The 26,854-nt window shown below is 43.4% G+C and overlaps 1 protein-coding gene across 4 annotated transcripts in view; it reads right to left on the bottom strand.

The window, feature by feature from the left end:
* The window catches only part of EMP2 (epithelial membrane protein 2), a 182,339-nt gene that overhangs the window by 99,603 nt on the left and 55,882 nt on the right, over window positions 1–26,854 (bottom strand). Inside the window, exon 2 of one of the 4 annotated variants that reach the window (XM_069647840.1) lies at window positions 26,507–26,783. The exons of the other annotated variants lie outside the window; for them this stretch is intronic. The gene's annotated coding sequence lies outside the window, so the exon portion shown is untranslated. The remainder of the gene's footprint in view (window positions 1–26,506; window positions 26,784–26,854) is intronic. 4 annotated transcript variants of the gene reach the window in all.

The raw sequence follows: 26,854 nt of genomic DNA, 5'->3' as shown, positions 1-26,854 counted from the left end.
GAACTGGAGTTTGGCATCTTCTCTTAATGGATCTGTATGGTTTGGCTGTGGCAGAATTGTTCGCGGCGGAATTGACTGTAGTCAGTTTTGCTGCAAATGCAATTTTACCGTGGCCAAACTCTGCCAATCTGTCCCCCCATGGCACAATAAACCACCCTCCCATTCCCCCACTTACCTCTTCCTCGGCCGCTGCCTCTCCTGACCATGTGGCATCAGTTCCGTCCCTCCAACGCAGGACAGATCGGACGCGCATGGTCCTCTTTTTTCCATCCCCCGCCTCCAACCTTCAGGAAGCAGCAACCCTGCAACTCGCCAAAGGGCAAAAATGCCGAACATAGGGAGCGGGGGACAACCATGCGACCCCCACTCCTCTTGTTTGGCATTTAGTACCCAATTTTATCAATCAAAAGTACTGTCTGAATTCTGTCAGATGTACCATTCGATCAATAGTACTTTTCTAGTACCCAGATTTACATTTGGGGATTTCTTTTTATGAAGGAAAATGGTGGACTGGCTTCCCTCAGTTTCAAGAAAAAACACGCATTTGAATTTAGAAAGCAGTTGAAAATGTTCTTGCTCTAAACAGAATTGCAAAGATGGCCGCAGTTTTAAAACATGTTTTATTGCTCTGTGAAAGGTCTGTATTTCACAGTAAAGACTGACATGCAATGTACCCTTAGCCGTGTTACAATATCGATGAGCTACCTGCCACACATGTGTTCACCCTCATCATCAATTTAAAAGAAAACAAACACTCATCCACCCTCCCAAGAATGTGGCACAAGACTAGAAGTGAACTGTCCAGGCACAAGGTATAGGAATAACGAACATGCTACATTATCTACAGAACGGTCGCACATCATAACGGAATGCCATCCCCAAGATGGTGCCCAAGCTTTTGAGAAAAGAACAGCCATGTGTGCGGTGTTCAAAACTCTCCAACAGCGCTCTCTATTCATTTTAAATATAAATAATTGACATATTAAGGACAACAGAAATTAACTGTTTTAAGTGAAATGTGCACTATTTTATGTAAAACGGGTTGGGCAAATAAAACACACACACACACACACCGCCCCCTAAATAGAGGGCACCATTACATGGTAGCACTAAGATAGAGAAGGCATGGGTCCTGGTTTCAAGTCCATTGTCCACTGCTCTATTTTTATGTATTACTTTTTTAAATTATTAAAAAGAAAAAAATGCTTAGGATGTAAAATGGCCCACAATCTATTTAAAAAAGGGTTCCCTCCTAGGCCAGCACGAAAAGAGCAGTCAAGGGAGCTGGGTTCAAACCTCTACATTATTGCTCGACATTTTGTCTCCATATAACGTGTGCATGATCGGTAGGCATCATGTGTAATCTCAGTGGTGCGTGGCCGCGTGTTATTTCTCTCTCATGCAGTTACAATACGGACTGGGACGCCTCGCTGGTATGTAATCATGTCTTAACTGCCTGCAAATTGTCCAGTACTGCATTGAGTTTTGGTGGGACTGCAAATATTTCAGATGGTCAATCCATCTCTTCACAGAATGCAAGCAAGTAGCCCCGCTAACTGATGGACTCGTGCAGGATTGTTGTGCTTAATCCAGTGTTCAATGAAACAATCACATATATACTGTATAACCACTCATGACCCCCATCCTCCCAACCCAAGGACCTTTTTAAAGAACCAATTAATGTCTTTATGTATTACAGACCAGGGGATACTTACCCCTCCTGTACTCTCCAGTTTGCATGTAATGCACTGGTCGAAAGCGATCAGGAACGGTGATCACCAAGCTGCGGGAGCTTTTTGCCAATAGGTATACCATTAAGGAAGACCAGCAACGACTTTGAATATTTGGAGGTTCCCTCATGAGGTCTGACATCCATTTCCACACCAGAGGTAATCCCCTCGCAGCAAAGGATAATTTAGCACCAAAATTATTATTTTCTGAAGGGTGTCAAATAAGGGTTGCGGGGCAGTACTGTACATATCAGATATATATATAATCTTTTGTGGGATTAAATATTAATATTTCATTGAACGTTGCGTCGTATTTTTAGATGTACGCGTGTTCTTATCGACTCTCACGAAAGGATCCTGAATGAGCTGAATTATAGCCAGACTCTCTTCTGTCCTCAATTAATGCAGTTGATATCATGAACTCCGTAATCTACCATGCTCAGCAAACGCACTATTGGAAATGGTGCACGCACTGCAGCACAAGTCAGACTTCACAGTGCTTTGATGTGCAAACTAACACCCCTCTTCATTGTGCAACATCTCCCTCATAAGTGCTGCCAAATGTTGGATGGTAATCATACAGTACTGTGAAGTACGTAATTTTTCAGCCCTAAAGCACATTTTTGATATATGGGGTGGGGGGAAAACACATGAAATGTACTGTATGTAGGAGAGCTACACTGGGGGTGTGGGAGAGAAGAACTTTACAGAAATGCGATTTTCTAGGCTCTCGCCTATGACCCATGATGTCAACAAGGAGAAACAGGTGTTCACCCCAGAACACTGGATCAAGACAGACAAGGACTTCACAGATATGCACTTGATCGACAAAACGTCACTAACTTGGTTTCAACAGGAGGGCATTTCACAATAGAGGACACTGGTCTAGTAAACCGTAGCTTAAACATGCAGTCCATGTATTGGGGGTGGGGAAACAACTCTATCCTGGGCATTTATGGAGAGCCAGGTGCTTTGATGGGTCGGTCAGGATACGGCCTCTGTGTCTGGTCGTGTATCTGATAGAAATGGTGTGGGTGCAGCTCAAGTGGTTTTACAAACCAATTTACAAACCCACTAACAAGGCTGAGCTTTTGGATGGCATCTAAGTGTTTTAGTCAGAGATACTTTCCAAGGACTATTGCTGCTGCAAGACAATTTGTTGTGTGAGAAAGGTACTTCCAGTAGTCATTAAGAGATTACTCAATTCATTCGAATTTATTTTATGGTATGGTAAATCTAGCCGAATTCGTCCAGTACCATTTGAGCGGAAAAATTAGAACAAATTTGGTCAAACGTGGCAGGGTCCGATTTTCACCCACCTTCGGTCGTCAGGAAGCAGGGGACACCCCCGCTATGCCCCAAGGCAATCACTACTGAACATGGGAAGCGGGGGTGTCCCCCGCTTCCTGGGGAGTGGAGGCGGGGAAAAGAAAAAAAAAAAAAAAAAAAAGAGAAAAATTGGAACCTGCAGGGACGGAAGTGACGTGCAAGGTCAGAACGAAGCGGAGAAGCACAAGGTAAGTGGGGAGGGGGTGTGGTGGTATGTATGGGGGGGTCAAGGTTTTGCCGATTTGGCAGCTGAAAAAGTATTTGTGGTGAAATTGACCACAGTCAATTCTGCAGCAAAGAATTCTGTCACGGTGCAATCACGTACATCCTTCATTTAAAAGGAATAAAATAAGAGATAGCCGGGTCAGCCTGGATCACCATACATAAATGTACAGCGTCTTACACCCACTCTGCCTTTGGCCTGGGTAGGGCAACTATTGTACTGTAATGTATTCAAACTATGAAATGTCTTTCTCACTAAAAGGTTGGCTAAATGAGTGATAAAGAAACCATATGCCAAACAGTCCGCGATAAAGCACAAAACGGTGCTTCATGTGGTCATTAAACAGTGACTGCCGCATCGAACAAGAAGTCACATGGCATCAACTGTATGAAGGCACAGCCTCCCATCACCTTCCAGTTACAAACATGCCAACTTGCCCAGTTGCATTCTGGTGCAACAAGCAATATAGGAATGATGAGAACATCCAAGACAAGGAGTCCCACAATGAAAAAAATAATATAAAATGAAGACCGACTTGGCTTCTAAGCCCTCGTCACCCAATAAAATGTGTAGTATCCAACCACTGAAAGGTTTCAAACCTCTGGTTGCTTTGAATGACTGGATCTCATGGATGTGTCGAGGTCAAAATGTCACTTCATTTTTATACAAATTACATATTTCAAAATTCGTCTCTAAAGTAGATCACATACATGCTTATTGTGCCAGTGATCAAGCCGTCAATATTTTTATTGTGCATGCAATCATTGACCCAATTTGCTCTCTGCGAATTTGATTTGTACACTTACACTACGGTACAATATCCCCTTATGCACATGACTGAGTGCTTTGAAGTGCTAATGCAAGGAGAAATGCTGATAAGAGGATTTCCATTAAAGTTCCATCATCAAGCCTGTTGAGGACATCTGACTTTGTGGCACTAGCCTGCATCATTCCCACACAGCTGTTCCAGTACCCATTAGTTTTTAGGACTTCTGGTTGGTGCTTAATGGGACATGTATCCATGGTATGCATAGACTGCGAGGAGAAAGGTTAGAGGCATCAAACTAAAATTCTTACATACGTGCAGTAAATTTGCTTTTCGCCATCAGCAACGAAACCCTCATATTTGAAGGTTCACCATTTTAGGGGTACAAACCTATCTCTGGAACGTGTGCAAATGCTGCTGGGTGCATCAGTCGGGAGATTTAAGAAAAGCACAGTAGCATCCACACCCAGAAGAGAGGAAGTAAAGGATTACTTTTTTGGGAGGCTACTTTAATTGAAAATGCATCACAGTTTACCAATCAAGAGCAGGATTCACAGCGAATGAGTCATGCAGTAAAATATTTAAATACAAAATGAATTAACATCCTATCCTGAATAAACATTTTGCCATTGGTATTTTCATTCTGTATCAGACAATTGGATTTACAATCTAAGATTTGTAAGCTGCTAATGTTTTTAAAAGGAATTTAAAAAAAATAAAGAATTAAAAAAAACAAATAAACACAGCCATACATGTGGATTTTTATAAATTGTAGTGAAATAAAATCGAACATAACCATGAAAAGAAACAACTTCAACTTCCCAGAAAATATTGCAAATATTGAATAACGAACGGTGCCTACAATACAATCATGTTAATTTCCCAGTCATTGATTTGCCAAATGTAACCAAGCTTTATTAGATTAACAGAATATTATTGGCCTCAAGGAAATGTAAATTAACAAGTGGGGTCCTGGGAGTCCCTCTGCCAGACATTAGTCCTGGTTGCGAGAAATTTACTCAGTCTTTAGCTCACTATCTTTCACAAAGAAGAAATATCCCAAACATATCAGTCTTTGTCCTGCCCTGCCCATTTTCAGTTGCCTGGAGCTTCAGAACTGAAAGAGGTAGGGTAGGAGATTAAGGTAGCAGCATGGGAGCTGGGAAGGAGATTGTCACAATGTTGATGTGTGCAGATCTGAAAAGACCACTCTCTGTGGAGTGTACATTTTAGATATGAGCTGTTTAGGGGTAGTGGTTAATGTTCGCTCCAGGTTGCTAACATACTTTGTGTGTGTAGTAGTCAGAGTGGTGTTTAATGCGTGTGGGGAGTTGACTTGGGTGTACTTGTGGTGGGTTAGTATGGCCTTTATGGAAATTTAGCACAGACTCATGCCTTTGCATTCTGTATATTCCATTAAGCTGCCGGTGTGGTTTTCAGGGTACATGTGGTTTGTGGAGTTGTATGATCAGTTATGGTCGGTGGTAGAATGATTTTATAGTGCTTATGGTTACCATATCTTTCTCCAATTTCTGTCGAATTTGACTGCATGAACTAGGCAAGTGTGGCAAGTTGAGCGTTTCAAAGGAATAGTTTTGCTTCCGGCGACACAGGGTGGCAGGAGAGGGACTTACTATCCAAGGACCAGATGGACAACGGACCAGAGGAGAGCGACACCAAGTAGCCAAAGGCCAAAGTCGTACAGGACCAGGGGAGTAGGGTTTCCAGGTGACTGTCGTGAGGGACGTTCAACCAAATTCCTGGCTTTGCTTTTATCTTAGTTTCACTTCAGTTCATGGTATTAAATTGAAGTGACTGCAATCAGATGATTGCTGGCAACTACTAACTGTAGCTGTTAAGGTAGGGGCTTGCCAAAAGTATTGAATGTCTTGCTCAATTATAATTCACAAAAGTTATGAAGGGAAGGTTACAGCAATATTATAAAATAAGGATACAAGCTTCACCCGTTACATCTTCATGGACTTCCTATACATGCATAAAGGCAAATGCCATTTCTACCTCTGGACACAGTTTAATGGCAATCACAATAGGTTTAAGCTACATTTGCAAATGTGTTTTTTAGAGTAAATGAGGACTCAAGGATAACAGATAAACACGTTCTCCTTTTTTAAAGGCATCCAGGGTATATCACTAGTGGTTTGTGTCCAGTTCCTCCACAGATTAAGCAGCTTTGAGGGGGTGTATCGGTTTCATGGTGCCATGGCACTCGAAGCCAGGGACTCCATTCCAAGCGATTCTGAAAGCTTCCCGCCTCTGCACTACGGTGAGTCCATCTGTTTCTGGAACCGTGTAACAGGTGCGCTTTTGCTGCTTGTATTTCACGGCAGCTTGGAATAAAAGGCCATTGTGCAGGTGGGTGCTTTCGATGTCACCTGCTAGCCGCTCCAAAGTGTTAATGTTCTTGCAGTAGTTTGCATTCCTTGTGCGCACTTTTGTCGACCACAGCACGGCGGAGATAGCATGTGCTTGTCATGTGTTGAACAGCAGGTGGCAGTGCTTCCCTTCTTCATACAAGGCAAGATGCTACATTCTTCATTGCGGAGAAGGGAGGCGGCGCCATGGCCCTGCAGGAGTGGCGTCATTAGGGTCTGCCTCAGTGTTCACCGAGGGCTTTAGTGAGTGACAACAGCCAGGGCAGTTTGGGTCAGCTTACTTGCATCCAGTCTGGGGCCAAAGTATATAACCATGGCAGGCCCAAGCATCCTCCTCTTTCTTTCCCGCCTCCGGGCCGTGCGTTTCCAGAGAAAATTAACCCGCCCACCCATCCCCTGTTTATATGCGGTCATCTGTTGTTGGCAGTGGGGAGATCAGTGCGCTAAGTTATACTGTGTGTTTTTTTTAATGTTGCATTTTATTGGCCCGGTTGACAGGGACCTACACAACAGATTATGTATAAGGTTCGGACCATGACCAAAATGTTGAACTAACAGGAACTATACATTTGCTACCTGGGTTGTGGGTCGAGGGGTCCACTTGCGTCCAATAGGCCAAGAAGGCGAGGCCCCTCAGGTTGCCCATTGGGTGGATTTTTAGCCCAGGCTTGGGCGTTTAGGCTGTCGGCTGGACATTGGATTTTCTCCAACTAACCCTGGGACAGCTCAGACAGCCAGTAGGGCAATCAGGCAACTGGCAGGTCGGCAGGGCTGCTATGGACAAGGTAACCAATGATGCATGTTGTCAAAGACCGGTGGGTCCCCATCAGAATTAGGAATTTTGTCTAATAAAACGTGTCCCGTTTACCTCTAAAATAGTTTGTATTAATTCAAGAAATAGCATTAGAAGCCGTGGATCTGGATCAATTTATCGAGAGGCTGGATATAAACATTAAACAGAATGGGGGAAAGAGCAGAGCCTTGGGGTCCCCACAGGTAAGGTAAGTGGAACTGCAGCAGACCAAAAAGGCATAAGAGATAGCGAATGGGACGGGTCTGCCAGGAAGGATTAAAACCATGATGACACTGAACCGATAATACCAGTCTGTGCCAAACAGTTGAGCAGGATGCAATGCTCCATCGTATCAAAAGGCAGCAGACAGGTCCAATAAAATCAGAGCCGTCACTCCACTCTGGTCATATAGGAAGGTAAGATCATTGATTAATGAAACCTACACGGTTTCTGTACCCTGCTCAGGGTGGAAGCCATATTGTAAAGGATTGAAAAATAATTAATTCTCAAGAAACTTCCTAATAAAGGGGTCACCAAGGATTCTAATAAGGTTATCAAAATAGTATTGTTTTTGCATTTTCTAGGAATGAACAGAGATTAAACCATTCTGCTTTCTTAAAGGATTCCAAAATCTGACATGAGCCCAGAAACGTTCTGTGTGCCCCCATCACCATACCATTACAGAGAAGTATTCTTAACTTCCCAAACTTGCACCTGAAATGTCAGGACTCCATTTAAAATATTATTCCCAATCAAGGGGCGATTATGCTTTCACTATGTATAACAAAGCTTAAACCGACACAAACCGCTTTAGGAAATGGCTTTCAACAATACCCAGACACAAGAGATTATGGACATCCCCAGGTTCTGCTCCACAGATGGCCTGGGAAAGGTCCTACGCCAGGTATACGTTTAATGGCGATTGGGTAGAGATACCACCTGTGCTCAGAAAAAAGGTTGGATAGCATCAGTAGCCCAAGGATCTCACGGGACCAATAAATAGTGGAAGAGAAACGTGCACCTAAACAATCGATGTACACCCTCTTCAATATGGGATTTCTAATACATTTAAATTTAGGTCATTTCTTTTTGACCAACTGTAAGACGTCCGGCCAGAGCCAACTCCATTATAACAATTACAACAGCGCTGTCGGCAAACAATAGAAGTGCAATCAACGACCATTGATTTTAGGGACGTACTGTGTGATAGACAGCAAATCGCTGGCCAAATTATTTAAATGAAAAGAAGGTGGGCAAAGATACACCATTGGCTGAACCTCCTGGTGACAGGGAATGTCCTCGCCCAGGACAGGCGAGAGATCCTGGGCTTGTCCCCAAGACTGTAAATTGCAACAAGAGACATGCCAAGAGTTGGGTTAATGTTACAGTGGCTTTGGATTGGTCCATATTTGATCTTCAATATGCAATATTACAATGAAAACAAGGGTGCACGCACTATTTTCAGAGCTTGAGCGCGTCAAATGCAAGATAAACCAGTTTAGTGCTTCAAGTGACTTACACATTCTCTTAAGAGCAGCCAACGTCTGGGAACGAGGCAGATTTTCAGAGCAGAACCGCCCAGTGGCATTTGATTGTTCCCTTGAACAATGCAGGCTTCATTTCACACACCTACACACATGGCTTTCAGCAGCGCTACGGGCTACAGCTGATCCTGTTCCGCCACATCCATCAGAACAAGTGGCATTTCTGAAAGACTCCTTTGTAAAAAGGACTCATGCAGCCGAGCCTCAGTGCCAGTATTTACACGTCTATGCATAAGAGGGTGGAGTGCAAACAGAACAGCTATAGCATGTAGAAAAGCATGTACGCAGGTTTTCCCCACTACCAACCTCAAACTGCCTGCTTGAGGTTAGAGGTTTATGTATGTGTACAGCGCTCAATGTTCGCTTTGGGAGATTGAAACAGGGTTCCTCCCATTGGAGTTTTGGATTGAAAGGCATCTGGTTGGGAGTAAGTCTGAAGTCTGGGAAGTTGTTTTTATTCCAAAAGGTGGGTAGACCTTTCAGTGAATGAACTGGCCCCTAAGTTCCGGTATGGTGTTTTTGGATTCAGGAGGTGTCGGTGTTAGGCAGAATCCTGTGCAGTGCCCTTAGGGACCACTACACACAATTAAGACTACAAGTGGTAATACAAGTTCACCTTTGGCAAAAGCCTGTACTACACCGTTAAAGTGGTAGCAGTAGCGGAGCAGCCAGACTTATCTCAACAGCAAATGAGCAGTAGTAGAGGTTACACAAAAGACTACAATTGCTAAGACTGAAGCAAACACTGACTCAAGGTTTTTGGTTGAAAAGTAAAAGTACATTTATTTTAAACCATCTGTTCACAAAACACTACACTTCTATTAAATTAAAACCACACTTCAAATACACTACACACAACCAATTCCCCTTGTGCAGAACAACTCAAGGTAAGTCCCTTAGGATTTGACAGACCGGTGTTATGAAACAAAGACGTTACCGGGAATACATATGCAATCACTTTTTACATGTAATGACAGATCGGCATTACTAAAGATACGCGTACCAGCGGGAAGAAATGTTACTGGAGTTAAAACACACTTAGCACCAGAGTTAACACAAGAGAGTTGGGGATAAAAATCATAGGCAATACTTTTGTCAAGGCAGACAGAATCAGAGAACACTTTCTAACAAGAAGATAAAAGTCAATAGGCCTGCGCCAGTGTCAAGTGGAACAGGGTTCCTGTTGTCGAGGATCACACAGTCAGACAGTTCACGATTCAAGGTTGCCAGGAGTACTTGGATATTGTCAGAAGAGGAGGCAAAAGTTATAAGAGGGAAGGAAGAAAAGGGCAAGCCTTTAGTGAGGAGAAAAGGGGTTCACCCTAGTTCCTCGAAGTTGGACACAGAACCTTATTCTTTAAAGAATCTGGTGCCATGGCAGTTGTTCCTGGTAGTTTCCTGCAGACTTACGGTTCCTGGAGTTTCAGCCGTGGGGACAAGAAGGAGGACATCTGGAGTGATCTGCACTACCCAGGGATGAGGCCAGCAGCAGTGACAGTGAATAAAAGGTGCGCTCCGTTAAAACAGGAGAGGCTCTTCAGATAGATGGCTATCCGGACCACTACAGCAGTGTGCAGCGATTTCGACCACGAAGAGGGTCGGTCCTCTGGCTGTGGAAGATGAGCTGGTTGACCCCACCAGGCTCAAGGGAAGACAACTCCGGACTGGATCTTCTCTGGTCGTTGAAGGGTAGATAGCTCAGGACTGCAGCAGGGCTTCACTGGGACTCGGGGTTGCAGCAGCCGTCTTCTTCGCCGCTTCTCTTCGGTTCCTTGCAGTTCCAGTGGCGACTGACTTCCACCTCACGGGTCCTGCCTTTTATGCGAAAGTCCCCCATTCACCCATCTTGGCTGTCAATCACACAGCAGGAGGGTTGTCCAGCCCGGACAACCACCTCATGCAATCAACACAAAGTGCGACTTGGGTTTCCATGGAGACCCTCTGCAGGGGGTGACTACACCCAACTCTCACTTTCAGCCCACCTAGACACCCAGGCGCCAAGAGGAGGGCTTCTCTGTAGAAGCCCACCAAAAGACGGTGAACAAAGAAGGCAAACCTGGTTTGCCGCGCAAAGTAAAACACAAGAAGGACTTTAACAAAAAAACAAATTTTTTTTTTAAAAAAAAATAAATAAATGTGACTAAACCCGAACGGAGCCGAAATAAAAAGTATTTGGGCAAGCAGGTTTAAGTTCGAGGCTACCACAATAGCCTGTAACAGTACCACGTTTATATAGTATAATCGCGGTAGAAAAGTAGGGGTAGATATCACTGCCACGAGCCAAGGCTAAATGTTAAAAGAGCAAAACAAAGCTCAGAGAGGCACAGACAAAAAGGGGTAGGAATTAACCCTTTCCAATACTCCATGTAAGATGGGGTGTACTGGGTCTGTAGTTTTAAAGGGACTATTATAAGGTTAATGGCAACATGTTTCTAGGGACAGTAGTCAGCACCATAAAAATGGAGTCAGTGGGAAGTCTGAAAAGACAACCCTGTGTCACTGCACTGCTGTGTAACACACAAAAAGTGGGACTCATGGAGTGGTGTGCTCCAGAGCAGAAGGTCACACAAACAGTAGACATACACATGGCAAAACACATGTAAGAGTGGGAAAAAAGGCTCACACTCTTACCAGGTAGAAAAAATAAACCCCAGAAATCCAGCAAAGCTGCTGAGGGACTCACTAGGTGAGGGAAATTAGCCATAAATGAGAATTCTCCCTAACAGTCGGCTTCTGTGGAGTGTAGATACTGTTGGATCGGGATAGGTAGAGCCCTTAATTTGGGTAGCACAGAGGCAGAGCCTTTAAAAAGGCGCTCATAGGCAAGGTGTAATGTCTTGAAAGGTTGCGACTTGCACCAAAAGCCATTGTATGCTTTTTAGTTGGCTGGAAGCTTCTTCGAAGCCACAGATGAGCCCACCCTAAGTGATCCTGCCTTCTTGCAGACTTTTATAGCCTTTCCATGCTTCCAGGAGGGACTGCCCTCAAACACGAATGCCTACAGATGACCAGGGGTCGAAATTAAGATTGGATAAGCAAGAGCTAAAAGCAGCTCCTGGGTATCCAGCTTTAACCAGTGACCAGGATCTAAGACTAGGGAATGGGGAGCTAGCACATGGCATTCCACAAATCTAACTTCCACATAAGATGCAAACCCATAATTATTTCCATTATTTATGGCATCTTCTGCTTTAAATAGTCCAAATGTTTATTTATAGATGATCCCAAATGCACGGAGTAAATGTCACACAGGTATGTTTGTTCGGCATCAGTTGGCCCGGGGAGCTAAACGTAGCTCCTGGTAGCTGTTGGTGTCAAGCTCACAAGGCTCTTCTAGGCCACAAGCAAGAGCTAAATAACTCCCACCACCCTTCAATTTCAAACCCTGGGCTAAGGCCCATGTGGGCAGTAATAAAACCAGCTGGACATTATAAGTTCATGGGTGCCGGGAACTGCCAGTGCAATCTTTTGGCTACTTTCAAACCACTGCATGCAGCACTACTGTAACCCAACTGTATTGTGGCAATAAGTCAAATGTCACCGATTCAGATTTATTCCTCAAACCATTTCTGAGGTTGAACGTCATGCGATGCCCCTGCATGGTTAATAGCAGATTTGCACTTCTGTAAGAAATGGGGAGTAAAAAATAAAAAAAATACAACCAAACAAAAAAGAGAGGAAGAAGTAGGACAGTAGGAGTCCGGAATCAAAATTTGATCTTAAAAAAGTATTCCCCTGAAGGGGAACCACGGCCACTTTCATGGTCCCACAGAGCAGCATTCAAGAGGGCAAAACAGATCCCAATAATATCTGTAGGACAAACAAATGAACTGCACATTTCCTATTTGTCAATCGCTCCTTGTTTTTGGTGTGGCCCCTCCCTTGTGCCAATTGTTTCAGTATTAAGAGTCATTGCCTTTCTCTACCTGCCAGAATGCTTAACACCTGTGGTTTTCAGATTTAGCCCATTACATCTGAATGCAGTGGTATTCAAACTTTTTTTTATGCCTAACCCCCCTTTCAGTAAAAATATTGTTGCCATACCAACCCCCCACCCCGATGTCATATCTGCTTGTATTTTCTATTAAAAGCATTCACTGTACTCCCTTTTTGAAGAAGATCGTGCACCACCCCTCCTGACATCCTTCAAGCCGCCTTAAGGGGGTCAGCCCCACAGTTTGAAGACCACCATCCTACGGTGATAGGGTAATGTTAAGTCTTCGCTGCATGCCATGGAGGATGTCCACGCTTTCAGCTCAGTCACTAAGACACAATGTAGCAGGAAATTGCACATATTTTTAAATCCCCAAGGTTTGGGAGGGGGGGGGGATTACAACTGTGGGATGTTTTTACCCATGCATCCGAGCCCTACCTCAAAAACTGTGCAGTACTGGCATTGAAAACATCATGATGGCCAGAGCTTCCCAGAAAATGCCCAGGGAAATGCATGAAGAATAGGCTGCCACCCATTTTTGCCGATGTTATGGGCACAGAAGGGCACTGCCTAAAACCCCATTGGACTACCCACACAGTAGTCTGAAACCATTGGGAATGGCAATGCTGATTGCCAAAAGCAACCTAGAATTGTGGGGAATTCATTTTCTTAAATCTCAAAAATGGGTGCATTACCACTACTCACCACTATCAGAAAGCCGGCGTTTTAAAACAACACCAGACTTTTTTTGTGTAAAACTGAATAAATGAACCCAAAGCAGGCCAAAGAAAGACTTACTGAGAGGTGGATACAATGTAAAGTTATATTCTGAAGTGACTTGAAGGTTTATAACAAGACTGGCTGAGCTGTGGATTTCAGCAGTTTAAGTAAATTTGGACTGAAAGACACTAAAAATCTAAATGTTTAAAAGAAATGAGTGACCTACTTTTGAGTGTCACATAGGTTGCAATTGTTTAAATGTCATAGTTTTAAACTTAGAATCAGCATTCTAGCTGCATATGTAAAAATGGTTAGTTTTATTTGAATGCAGAAAACTGGGCAACTAAAAGTGACATTAGCTGGGGCCTGGCTTAAGGAACTGAATTCTGCCCACCAGCTACCCCCGACAGGAGATGAGACTTGCACAACAGCTGTGTTCCCAGCCCTAGCTGCCTTTTGCTGTTCCCACCAAAAGGGATATGACACTTCTCTGATTGAATTACCTGGGCTCTGCAGGAAATTGAACAAAGCCCTGTCCTGACTCAGGCAAATGTTTTATTGGTGGGAGTCGTAAATGTGGCTTCCTCCTGGAAGGAAAGGGGAGGAGCACTGCATGTGAGAGCAAGCTGGCTTGGCAGAATTGGAAAAACCAGAAATTCAACCTTGTGCTGGGGGGAAACCACACCCCTTTGGGGCCAGAACATAACTCTAAAAAGATGGATCATTCATAGAGCGGACTTGTGAAAATTTTATAAATGATACCATAATTCTTGTGATTTTTCTGCCCACATTTTAAGAGGTTTTTAGAACCGGTGGTATGATCTGGGGGCAAGCTAGCAGTTAAGAGGGTATTACTTAAAATGTATGCATGTTAAAAATCTGACACTTCATCAATTAATGTCCATACTCCTTGCGCACATGTGTGTAAATTTGGGTTAATGTCCGATATTGCAAAACCAGTTAAAAAGTGCAAATGTTGCCATTTCTGAATGCAAGCCCCCAGGAAGAGCAGATTTGGACAGGGTATACCTCCTGTGATATGTGATGGGTGCATGTAATTTTAAACAAATGTGTACCTGTGCAAATATGTCTTTTTGATCAAATATAGATTGTGTGCAATTTGACAGGGGGGTGTCCTTTCTGAAAGCCATTAAATGACATCATTCTGACACACAATCCTGCTCTCCAGTTAGAACGCAAAGAATTCTCCAACCTATCAGAACTCTGAAGGGGTTGGGCCTAGAAAGCTAGCCTCTCCAACCACTTTCAAAACACATAAAAGCAGACAGTCAGGACAGATAGGGACATTCAATTCCATTTGCTGCAACGCGCTCTGCCGGACCACACAACATCCAGAAGATACTAGATTCAACACTTAGACTTTAAAACTCCAAAGAACTTGATTCAGAACTCAAAGCAAGGGCCTAAACCCACAAACTGAGAACTCTTCTCAGTGGGCCTCAGCATCCAGCAAACCTAACAGCGATAGCAGCATCCAGGAGCTGTGCAGATCAGCGCTGGGTCCAGAGAAAGCTGCGCAGAAAGATCCAGAAGCAGTGCTGTACCCAGAGAAAGCAGAGCAGTATCCAGAACCAGCGGCAGAGCAGAGCTGACCCAGACCGCTGTTCGCAGAACCAGAGAGCTGACCCAGACGCTGTGCGCAGAGACCGTCCGTGGCGAGTGAAGAAAACCTGACCAGATCCGTGGCGAGGCCCATTCTATTTCTAAATATATTGCGAGTACCTAGCAGAACTGTGCAGAACCAATCTCTTAGTTAAAATAATATAATTCAATCTATTTTAATCTAACCAGAACTGTCTCCTAACTGTCACCTGTCATTTGCAAAGCGGTCACCTATTATTTCTAGCTGTAACTTGTCACTTTGAACTTTTAAAATTTCAAATCTGAAAAACGACCTTTACCCTATCGCTCATATCTCCGTGACCGTTTGTCTAAGAGACTTGCAGTAACTTTCCTCTGAAAGCTGGGAATCTTGGCTTTTCAACGAACCTAGAACCGCATTCCTATTCCCTATACTTTTGCCGCAATCACGGAAAACGCACTCGCGAATTTTACCGCGATTTGCAAATTTCTCCACATGTGAAAACCGCAGCTTCCTTGCTTTCATTTGCCAAAAATTTGTTTAACCTGCCAATCATTCCTAGAACATTGCTAAAGTAAGCCTGAACTAATTTAAACCAACTAATCCTCAACCTGAACCTCCAGAGGGAATTAAAATCGTTTTAGCACATTTTCCAATATATTGCTATCACATTTTAAAGCATTTTGAGCCTGTGTAAAACTCATATCTATTCTCCTCTAAGCTTGCTGGGAAACTGGAACTCTGTATTACATTGTGATTGTATACCTGAACTGTGTGCTCTTCCTTCCATCTCCTTACATTTTATAGGGGGGGTGAATTGCCACAAAGGGAAAGTGATTATCTTGTCTTTTGTGAAACCTTATCAGTTTATCTTCTATACTGCATTTCATTCATTCAACCTTGCATTTCCTTGAACCCTATAAAGCATTCTCTACCACATTATTCTTCTGTCCCTATTTACCAGTGTGCTACCTTATCCATTTCATGTCAACTCCTTAGTGATTATAAAGAAGTGGGCTAGTGCCAGATTCTCCGTTGTTAATCTTTATCATATCAGATTAAGTGTGATATTCAATTATTAATTTATTATAAAGTGTGATATATATATATATATATATATATATATATATATATATTGTTTAAATTCTCAAATAAACCTTTTAACTTGCAAAACAGAACTACTTCTTGGCTCAGTGGGGTCAGGGGGATTCCAAGAGAGGGGTGTTATATAGGGGTAGTCATCCAGAAAGCATGAACTGGACATAAAGATATATCAATAAGGGTTTCCATTCAGTATCCCAAACTAGGCATTGACTTAGCTGTAGTGTTGAATTGAATCCTCTTACACAACCGGGTAGAGTGATACCATGAATGACTTTCAAAGTACAGACACACACACACACACACGTGTGTGCCCCAAGATCGCGTTTGCTAAGAATATGATAAAATTGGGCAAGCCATTTCGCCTTTACCCTTTGCCTTCTCCTTCAACTTTGTCTCGCTACACTTATGGCCAACTCCCTTCCCCCACCTGAAGTGCATGCATTGTGAATTTGGTCCTGGTTGGTTCTAGACCTCCAACTGTTCGTTATAGATGATGTTCGGTGTAGTTCACTCTGTACGGCCTTTCCTTCACATAAGTGGGCAAGCGACAGGTACGTGTGGCTAGCAGTTTGCAACTTCAAATGTTGCACCCTGAAAGGTGGAGGTCATCAGCGTAGCAGGTCAAACACAGAATAGGGGGCTAGAGACTACAAGTTGCGGCAGGGCCTAAGGTTGCAGGTAGGTAATGCACAAGGAAGGGATTGCTGTAATAACCAAGGCTCCTCTTCAACGCCATCCGTTTTCCAATTCGTGTTTTGTTGCAGCCTACCTGTGCACTGTGTACTTTTTTCTACCTCAATTACTCATGCCTTCTTTACCTGCTCTTTCTTCCAATTTAAAACATGGACCACTGGTTATTTTAAATCTTCACAACTAAGATCTTTGCAAGTTGAGCTAATATACCGACATGCAGGGGCATTGCTTTTTAAGACCAATGATGACCACATTCCCAAACCGTTTTGCATAGAAAATGTTCATGCAAAACGTGTCCTATTCCTAGAAAGGGTTAGGATATAATATCTTGCATGGAAGTAAGCTCATCTGGATTGGTCTATGGTGGTCGGATGTCGGTGAATCGGAGGGCTGCAGGTTGAAATCCTGGACTCGTTGACTCCGCATTTCATCATTCCCATAAATGATGAAACCAGAACAACTTTAACCTAGGCAGTGGTCATTGACAATGAAAAGGACTATGGTGAAACCTGGCAAGAAGGAATGAGGGGTTTCTCAAACTTGGTGCCCCGGACTCAAGCTTCAGTAATACAAAGATTTGACAACATCGCAAAACTAAAAGAGTTTGATGCCAAGGAGCCATTGGCAATGTGAAGAGCCAGAGTGAAAGCTCTGCGTACCCCGGAGTCACTGTAGTTCCCCTGGACACTCAAACCTGCTGGAATCCTATTTGTGTAAACCAGCTACTGGCTCAACCCAAACTATGGGAAGGTAAAGGGGAGAATTGGAGTTGCCACTTCCTCTGGTGCCCTAGTCAACAGCAACACACATGCTCCAGAGCCATACCCCTCCCCCGCCCCACAATCTCTGTGACCACAGTACTGAGAGCATGGAAAGCCACATCACTCTCACGGGAGATAATAATTAGTATTAGTAAAGATCCATTAATGTCTATTTGATTAACCCTCTATTCATCCTTGAAGTTTTCAACCTGCTCAAGAAGGGCAGCATTTGTGTATTCTGGCTTTGGAAACATACATGTGCATGCCACACTGTTGAACATTACATCCTCCAGGACACTGAGGGGAGACCAAGATCCCCAGGCATTTTGCTGGATCAACAGCTGGTCACGAAACAGCGTTCTAGTAAGGCTTACCCAGCTGCTTTAACCCATAGAATGCCATGGCTCTGTTACTGCCAACCAATTCCTTGCTGTGGTACAAAAAATGATAGCCTTTTTCTGACAAATATGGCACGGTATAAGGCGACACGTGGTGCCTTCGTTACAGGAACGTCTCAGAATATTGCACATGAACAGAAGCCTTTACTGAGAGCATTCCACTTCAACTCGCGCACACGGATTGAGACAAAATGGTCGACAGATCACCGGGGACGGAGCTTTGGTGCAGACAAGCTTCGGGTCTTCTAGAAAGCAATGGCCCCCAGCAAGTGTTGTGCTCTCAGATACTATTCTAGAAGAGCTTGCCTGATACCCATACAATGATAGCTCACAGAAAGGCTTATTATAGATGACACATTACAGTACTATATTTACACAACTACCTCTGCTGCCACGTCCGCCAGGCACACCCGTTCCCATTTACATTAGAGCTGGATGGGCTGATAAACACACATCGCATCAAACAGATGGTTGCTATGCTAGCGCCCAGACTCCTATTCAGCAAGGTCACATCACCCACAATAATCATGGCAGGTGTGGGCACAACGCGTCAATCAGTAGAAGACACAGTCTTAAAAATACAGCTGTGCCCGAGTGAGAAGGCCAGGTTTCACCACCCAGTCTAATTGCACGCTCCAGTGCCAAACTGGTCAATTACTCACACTTAACAACACCTTGGCTTACACTCCTTCCCACAGGAGTTACTTAATTTCAGGAGTTCAGGTTTCAATTATCCAAGACACACCCATTTGTTCAGAGGTTTCTCTGTTCTCATTTATTTTTTCTAACAATCGCTTATACTTAATTAGGGTCCGTGTCCAGCTAATATTAGGGCTGGCTCTGCGCGATACACGAACACGGCATGGTTTGTTAGAACACTGCATCACATCGCTTTCATGGTCACAATGCGGCCTAGCTTTCCTAATCTGCCTTCACATTTTCTATACACCTTTATTGCCTACATGGAAGCAGTCAATAGTGCAGAGACTGCTGGAATCCTCGAGTCCAGCATCTATGTGGAGTCCAGGGACACAGACCCGTACTTGCCAACATTCTGTGACCAAAAAGAAGTAGGATTTTTCAAGTGTCAAAAATAATAATTTGAATAACATTGACATCACACCACATTATTGGCACCATTGAAGCATTCTAAAATACACAACCTATCAAAGAGCACAACATGGAAAGATGTTCAAATGTTAAAAATGTATAATTCTGAATGGTAAGTTAACACCAAATTCAGTTACCTAACTTCACAGAAGTTAATCACATAGAGCTGTTGGGCAACACTGAACAACATGGAGACTGATACCCCCTCAGTCTGATAGGCAGATGCTGTGTTATGGTGCTACGGTCGGCCACTTGCCTACACTGGTGGTTCACCTAATGTTGTACCGGCAAGAGTGCAGGACAGAGTCATGTAGCCGTCATGTCAGTGGATTGGTCGGAGCCTGACAAAGTAATCACCTACCACCCCACTGTACAGACAGACTAATTAATGTGTTGCATGCTTTATGCTGGAGCTTGCCTTAGAGTCACATAAAATACATTCTACTGTAAAAAGCAGTAGGATCTGTCACTGAAATCTGTAGGACTGCTTAAAAAGCAGTAGCCTACTGCCTAAATCTGTATGGTTGGCAAGTATGCACCTTTTAAGGACGTCATTTCTCCAAAATGCCAGAGGTAGCGGAAGTGACATCACATGACCCTTGACCTCTGATGACATCACAGGAAGTGATGCCATTTGACCCCAGCCCGAAGTGACATCACGGGAAGCGATGGAACACGACCTTTCACTCCATGACGAAACAGAAATGGCATCACATAGCATTGTTTCAGTACACTATGAGAAATATGGTTAGGATATCACTGTAAAGTGATATAATGGATCACCATATGCATCGTTAATATCCGTGCATATAGGCCATATTACCTAATCACTGTGAATGCAACCAGACTTGCAAGGCCAAACGATAATGATGTGTTATATGCTTAAACGCTTCATATAGAACAAATATACATACAATATCACCAAACCTTTTTTGGTACTCATTTATTAGCCTAAGCAGGATGAAAGGCTGAGTTGACCTTGCTGGGAGTCGAACCTGCAACCTGCAAATCACACACACATTGCAGCAGCCAGCGCTCAACCCACTGAGATATCTTACTGGCTATAGCCATCAGAAAACCAGCCACTCCAGAAAAAGAGCCACATGCTGCTGGCCACAGCCCATGAGCCTCAATGGGGTAGCAAGGAAGACCTCAGGAGTCACAGTTGCGATCCCCTAAATGATGTCCACGCTTGGGGGAAGGGAGGTTTGAGTGAGGAGATTAAAGGCCCTGCATGCATACAGGCCAGCACATTCATTTCGTAACAGAGAGAGAGAGAAAGACAGAACACCTTTCTAGAGTAGGAAAGTCAAGATGCCGAAAGTGAGGCAAAAATTACTCTTACAAAAGGAAGGAGAAACGGAACAGAATAATTCACACAATTCAAAAGTCATAGAAGACATGTTTTAGGCAAACAGAAGGGGCGTGCCTTCACCTAAGATCTCTGCCCTTCAGCTGCAATGGGTGCAGAAGAGGCAGTGTCTCCAGTGGCGATTTGCTTAGCTGGATTTAAAGTTCCTGCAACATTCCCCTTTCCCAATACCCACTTCGAGCTGAAACCAGGGGAGGTGGTAAAGTTCTATGCTTCAAAATGCAAATTATGACCACTTTGTCTGCAAGATAAACCAGCATAAGCTTTTGCAGTTAACACCCCTGCAGTCGGGTCCGTAACTCCTTTGTGATAGGTGAAGTCCCCTCAAACTTGTTTTTCCCTGTAGCATATACCCCATTTATGCCAGAGTCTCTCCTTCCCCTAAAATCTCCTTTCATGATCATTTGATTATTCCTCTACAGTGTCTTTCCGAAGGAGTCCAGGTTTCCCAACAGTTATATTCCCATGCAGCATTTATTTTCTCGTTTACTCCCACAGCCCTTCTGTCTACGGTTGGCATGCTTCTATTCACTCTACAGCAGCCGCACCAGCCCCTCTAACTCAAGGGATGGTGCACAGCTACCTAGGGTATTTTGAGGAAGTCAAACTTCACCTTTTATCTTTCCAGCTCCTCATCTCATTGACCCCTCTCTCTGAAGAACCCTTGGCAGGGTTTCTGCATCATTATGAAATCAACAGTTATGTGCAAACCCGGTTGCACGTTTCTTTCAGCCGCGGGGAAAGTGCATGAAATCTTTCTCCAGTCCGAGGGCTTGTCCTTCTCTTCTTTTTGAACTAACTTTCCTACCACCCAACCTCGTCCAAAATCCGTGGCACAAACCTTACCGCAAACTACCCTGAACCGTGTGATCTTAAGCAAAAGACTTTTGTCCTATTGACTTTGGCCCTAAGCTTTTTCTACCTGATTCTATCACGGTAGTTCCTCTTGTTCTATTGCCCTGAGTGTTACCTGTTGGTGTGGTTCAATTTCTATTAACTTTGTCTTTCCCTCCCTTTTAAATTGCTGGAGTGCCATTTTGCTCCCAATTCTTTTTTTAGCTTAACTTCTAAGGAAAGTGGTGTGGTGTATTGAGAGTGTGATTTCTAAACTGCTTATAATGGTGTACTGTTATACAACTGAAGAGTGAAATAAATGTATATTCTTTTACTTGAAAACCTTGAGTCAGTGTTTGCCTGAACCATAGTAATTGCTGTCCTTTGTGTAACTATTTGATACTGCTCACTTACTCTTGAGATAAGTCTGGCTGCTCAGCCATCGCTACCACTTTACTGTGTAGTACAGGCTTGTACCAAAGGTGAATTTTTACTGTCACTTGTAGTCTTAAATGTACGTGGTGTTCCCAAAGGGTACTGCATATAATTCTGCCTAACACAGAGTGATCTGCGTTTATGTGCTAAGCCAGCAACTGGAGACACACAGGTGGGGGGGTGCTGGAGGGCAGGGCTGAGCGAGTGAAAGTGTTGTATGTGGGAGTGTGTGTGAAGGGGAACTGGGGCAGCCCTTACCCAGTAGAGGGGAGCCGAGGGCATGGCATTCTTTTTAGTTTTACCCTTGATCAGAAAAAGTAGATTGACTGTGCACCAAGCGTAAAGCAAATATGTTAAGTTATTACGTGGATAGATTGGACTACATTGGATGTAGGCCAGTCTATGAACAACACTTATGTTTGCTTTACCCCTTGATGCTAGACTGGCCAGTCATTCATTCCCCCTTGCGCTGTCATTCGGCATTCCTTCCTCCATGCTAAATATATAATGCAATGGAATAACTGCAGATTAACTTTTCCAATGCTTGTTTAAGTGGTCGTCACCATGGCAGCTACAAAATCATTACTATGCTGCAGGTGCGATAATTGTGGGTCAGCAATTATCAATATGATACAGCATTTGTAACGCATCTATACATACGTGTTTCAAGGCGCGATGAGGCAAAGAAGGGAGGACAGAGACAACGATCTTACTAGGCCAAGTAACAGTGCGATCGCGCAAGTGCAGGTGAGGTGGAAGGGGGAAAAGTGCCAGGGGATACATTTGGGAAAAGGCATGCGTGATACCATTTGGATTAGGATGATAACTAAGCATTCCTTTAAAATGTATAAGTAACCAGGAACGTGAATAGAATGTGTTTGCTAGGAAGTAGTAACCTCAGAAGGAATCACAGACTTTTGCAAAATGAATTAAAATAAGAAGGGAGGCATGAATGGGGTATACTCCTCACTAGACCATACTAGGTTTGGCAGTGTCCAAGCTCCTTTAGAGTAAAAGATTTTTGCTTTATTATTTACAGCCTAATTTCAGTGTTAAAAACTCCCATTTCCTTTTTTGAACTTGCATACCGAGTACAAACTTACCCATAAAGCTTTGCTATTGTAAATGCTTTCTAGTTGCTGATTTCATCAAATATAGGTATTCCTTATTTTCTAACAGAAATGGGCCGGTTGTATTAACACCCAGTGAGAAAGGACTCCTAATCTTGGGCCATTTTTCAAATTTGCCCCACATCTAATTAACATTTTGATCTATACCACATAGCATGGGATCCTGTTAATTCAAACTATCTGCTTTAAGCCATTCATCTGGTCATCATCATGTCTTAAACGAAGTAGGCTAAAGCTGGGCACAGACCGAGTTAACGCCCCGCCCCGTAAGACAACGCGCAGCAATACAGGTTAGAAATCCTGAGCCCGCGCTTAGAAACCACTCGCTGGTATTAAGCGCGTTATAAATTAACAATAAATAAAACAAATAAGCTAGCGTCTCGGTTAGGGCTCCAATTCTTCAGGGGACAGGTGCTAGGAGGATATCTGGGGCCAGACTATAGAAACTGCACTGGTGTAAGTGTAATTTGCATATTATTAGCTCTAGGGAAATCTTTGCCGCATTTCAAAAACATGTTTTTTCATTCAATCATTTTTTGCACCAGGGAATGTTTGCCGTAATGCTAACATGGAAATGTTTGACTTCGTGCATAAATGATTGGAAAGCATGTGTTTGCGCTATGGAAATGTAAATACTTGTTAAAATTGCACTTGCGCCAGTGGAAGGTTTCTGTAATATGGTCCCAGGGAAACCGCATAGTAGTAAGCAGATTGTGTTATGCACGGACATCAAAATGTTTTGAACGAAAATGCATTTGCATCAGTTAAAGTAACATTAGGAGTATTTGACTGCCAAACCTACAGTATTCAGAGATTAATTGCCCAAAGTAGTCAGTAATGTACAATAAAATGTATCTAAAACTCTAAAGCCTAACCCTCGACAACAACGCCCCCCCGAGGACCTACCCCAAGCACAGATCTGGTTTTACAGGACAAAACGACAGCAAAGTGTAAATCTTGTATTCAAATTGAAGGCTTTGTTAAATTCTGTGACAGTGAACCCAGAGATCCTTTAAAACGAGGTAACGGTATCTGAGATGGATGGGATGCAGATCTTACTCAAACATCAATAATCAGAGCAACTCAGTAAGTTTGGCAAAAACAAAACACTTGATAAAACAGGGAGTGCAACGGGCATCAATGGACGTCGTACAGCATTCTCACTCAAGAGTTCCTCAAAGCGTTACATGAAAAAAAAAGACAATGTTAGACAAAACATTTGTTATAAGTGACTGCATACTACATTGCAAAATAAGAAAACCTATTAGGGTATGTCATAGGCTTAAAGTATACTTTCTATAAGGGAAAGGATCGTGATTGGGCCACTCTAAGGTCACGTGGACAACTAAGCCCACCCCAAGTGCAAGTCATCTTCCGTGTCATGAAAATACACAATGTTCTATTGGCTTCTCAAACTATAGGGCTCCTTGCTACGTGGCCCTCTACAATTGTTTGGCATGCTTGTTATACCCTTCTGGAATATTCCACTCACTAGCAGCACTCAAGTTGGCACCCCAGGTACTGGGGGGTTGGTCTGGTCATACCTCCTCACCCAATTAGCCCAACATCCATCATCACTACTGCGATCTGCCATTCAATTCATGCGTTTGAACTCAGCCTTGCGAAGGCTCACTGTGCCTAAAAGGGAGTGAAGGCATGGCCTTATCTTCCGGTCTCGGTGTAGCTTGCCCCAAAGTCTATTTTCATATGACCATGTGATTAATAACCACTTTTGAGCTCCTTTGTTGTATTTAATATTAAATGAAGAAAACCTGGCACTTCTAGTGTTTTTCCATTACGCCTCAAACAGGAGCTTGGCTCGGTTCTCACGTTCATTGCATCTTCTCGATTAGATAACCAGGCTCTTGGTGGACCGGACTCTTGACACTGGGCCAGGCAAGCCTTCTCGAATCTTCCTTCGCCGTTGGCTGTTTATTCTGCTGCGCTACACTTCTAGCCCTTTCATTCACGGTTTGCTAAAATGCATTGTGGAACATCCAGATATATATATAGCCCCGCCTGCAGTCTATTCACTACGTATAGCCAGCCTTATGATTACTTTGTCTACTTGCGTTACTGCATCTGTACATTTATGAAATGGCTTTGCGTTTTCTCCAGTGCTTCTACGCACGTGCAATCTTCATTCCGCACATAAACGTTGCTCAATTCTTTACTTCGTCATCAGATTCTATAAGGTTTATATTCTTTCTTCATTGGCATCTCTTCTAGGTGCGTCTTTCTGCTTCATGTTACGTCACCAGCCTTCTCTTTCATTCATCTTCAAACTTCTTCCGGAACTTCCTTCAGAAGACTAATTTCTTCACAGATACATATAGGGTGTTCTCAATGGATACCTTGTTTCAAGGACTCTTTGCGTTATAGGTACCTTTGTCTGAGCATTAAACAAAATTCTGTTCTGGTGTTTTATTTTGCCTTAAAGTTATTTTCTGAACACAGGCAGGAATACAAATACGTATTTTCCTGCAATAGATGAGCACCAGAAAGCCATCAACTTCTGCAGGGAGTACATTACAGCTATATAAATCTTTTTAACATTACCATTATTGCTCAAGTGCTCTGCAAGCATAAAGTGTGGGATTTCATTGTACATGGAATATAATTTGGACAGTGTCAGCCCGATTTAAAAAAAGAAATATAAGGTCATTTGAATGTGGCTTTGGATGTTTGCTGCCATTTGAAAGAAATTCTGCTAAACTGTGCAACTTGAATTCTAGTGTTCTACAAGGAAAAGGACAGCATGTAAATTTGATTTACAAAGTTAGAATATGGGTTATTTATTTTAGAGTTTATTACAGCGCACAAAGCCCCGAGGCATCTAGGCACTAGTTACAGTGTGCTTGATACAGGAAACGGTAGGTGCAGGTATACCGACTTGCAAAGCTACTCCCCGTGTTACGGGGAGCTACATCAAGCGTGCATACTAGGACATGGTAGGTGTAGATATACAAACTGGAGAAGCTACTCATGTTACGGGGAGCTACAGCAAACATGCATACATCGGACATGATAAGTACAGCTATACCGACTGGAAAAGCTACTCCTCATGTTACAGGAGCTACATCAGGTGTGCATACATGGGACATGGTAGGTTTAGATATGGTGCTGCATCAGACAGTGCATAGGTCAAGTAGGAGCGGTTATGTAGCCTAGCGGAGTCTCACTCCCACTATAGGGGGCAGTAGCAAAGAGACTGCATTGCAATGAGGACACCGTAAATTGGTAGAAAGTAGGCATTGATCATGTGAATAGAAGTCTTGTTCACATGAAGTGCACTATAGGGCACCTTTAACATAGTCGTTACAATGGAAATTAATGCCGAAAGCTAAGACAAGCTAGTTTTGATTTTTAATTATCAGGCACTCTGCGTGTTGAAACGAAAATGTAAGTACACGGCTGAAATCACCTAGATTCAATTTTTAACACAGATCATTGTACACATTGAAATGAAAAATGGCTAATTGCAGACAAGCTACTCAACGCAAGCGTGACAAGGTGGTGTTGACATAGTAAATACTGAAGCGCTAACGAAAGATGGACCAGGAGTATATAACGGTGAAAGTGACAAATTCTTGTCAACGCGAGGGGAATCACCCTTGTGACTCAGGCTGCTTACCAGGCGAGATATAGGTCTGATGAAAGCAGGAAAGTTATGAGTTTAAGGTGACATTTTGCCGGAATGCGCTCCTTCGCACTCCCAACAGGCTTGGACAGGGCCTCTTGTGCAGCCCTTTGCTGGGGCCAGGTTTCCTCGCCTGCCGGCTTGCGATAGGCTGAGTATAGTGGCCGCCAATCGTGGGCGTCATCTACTCTGAAGCAGCCATGGTAACCAAGTTCGCCCTTGGCAGCACTCAGGTGCCGAGTATGAGGGCAGCCATCAATAATGATTGTATCTGTGAACAGACCAACATATTGTTCAATTATAAGTAGAAAAGGGTTTACCATGTTCCCTTTGATATGTGAC

The sequence above is a fragment of the Ambystoma mexicanum genome, chromosome 2q, assembly GCF_040938575.1.
Source record: "Ambystoma mexicanum isolate Mex_15411 chromosome 2q, UKY_AmexF1_1, whole genome shotgun sequence".
Lineage (NCBI taxonomy): Eukaryota > Metazoa > Chordata > Amphibia > Caudata > Ambystomatidae > Ambystoma > Ambystoma mexicanum.
The sequence above is the reverse complement of the archived record's forward strand: the minus strand, read 5'-3'. Positions and strand labels throughout refer to the sequence as shown.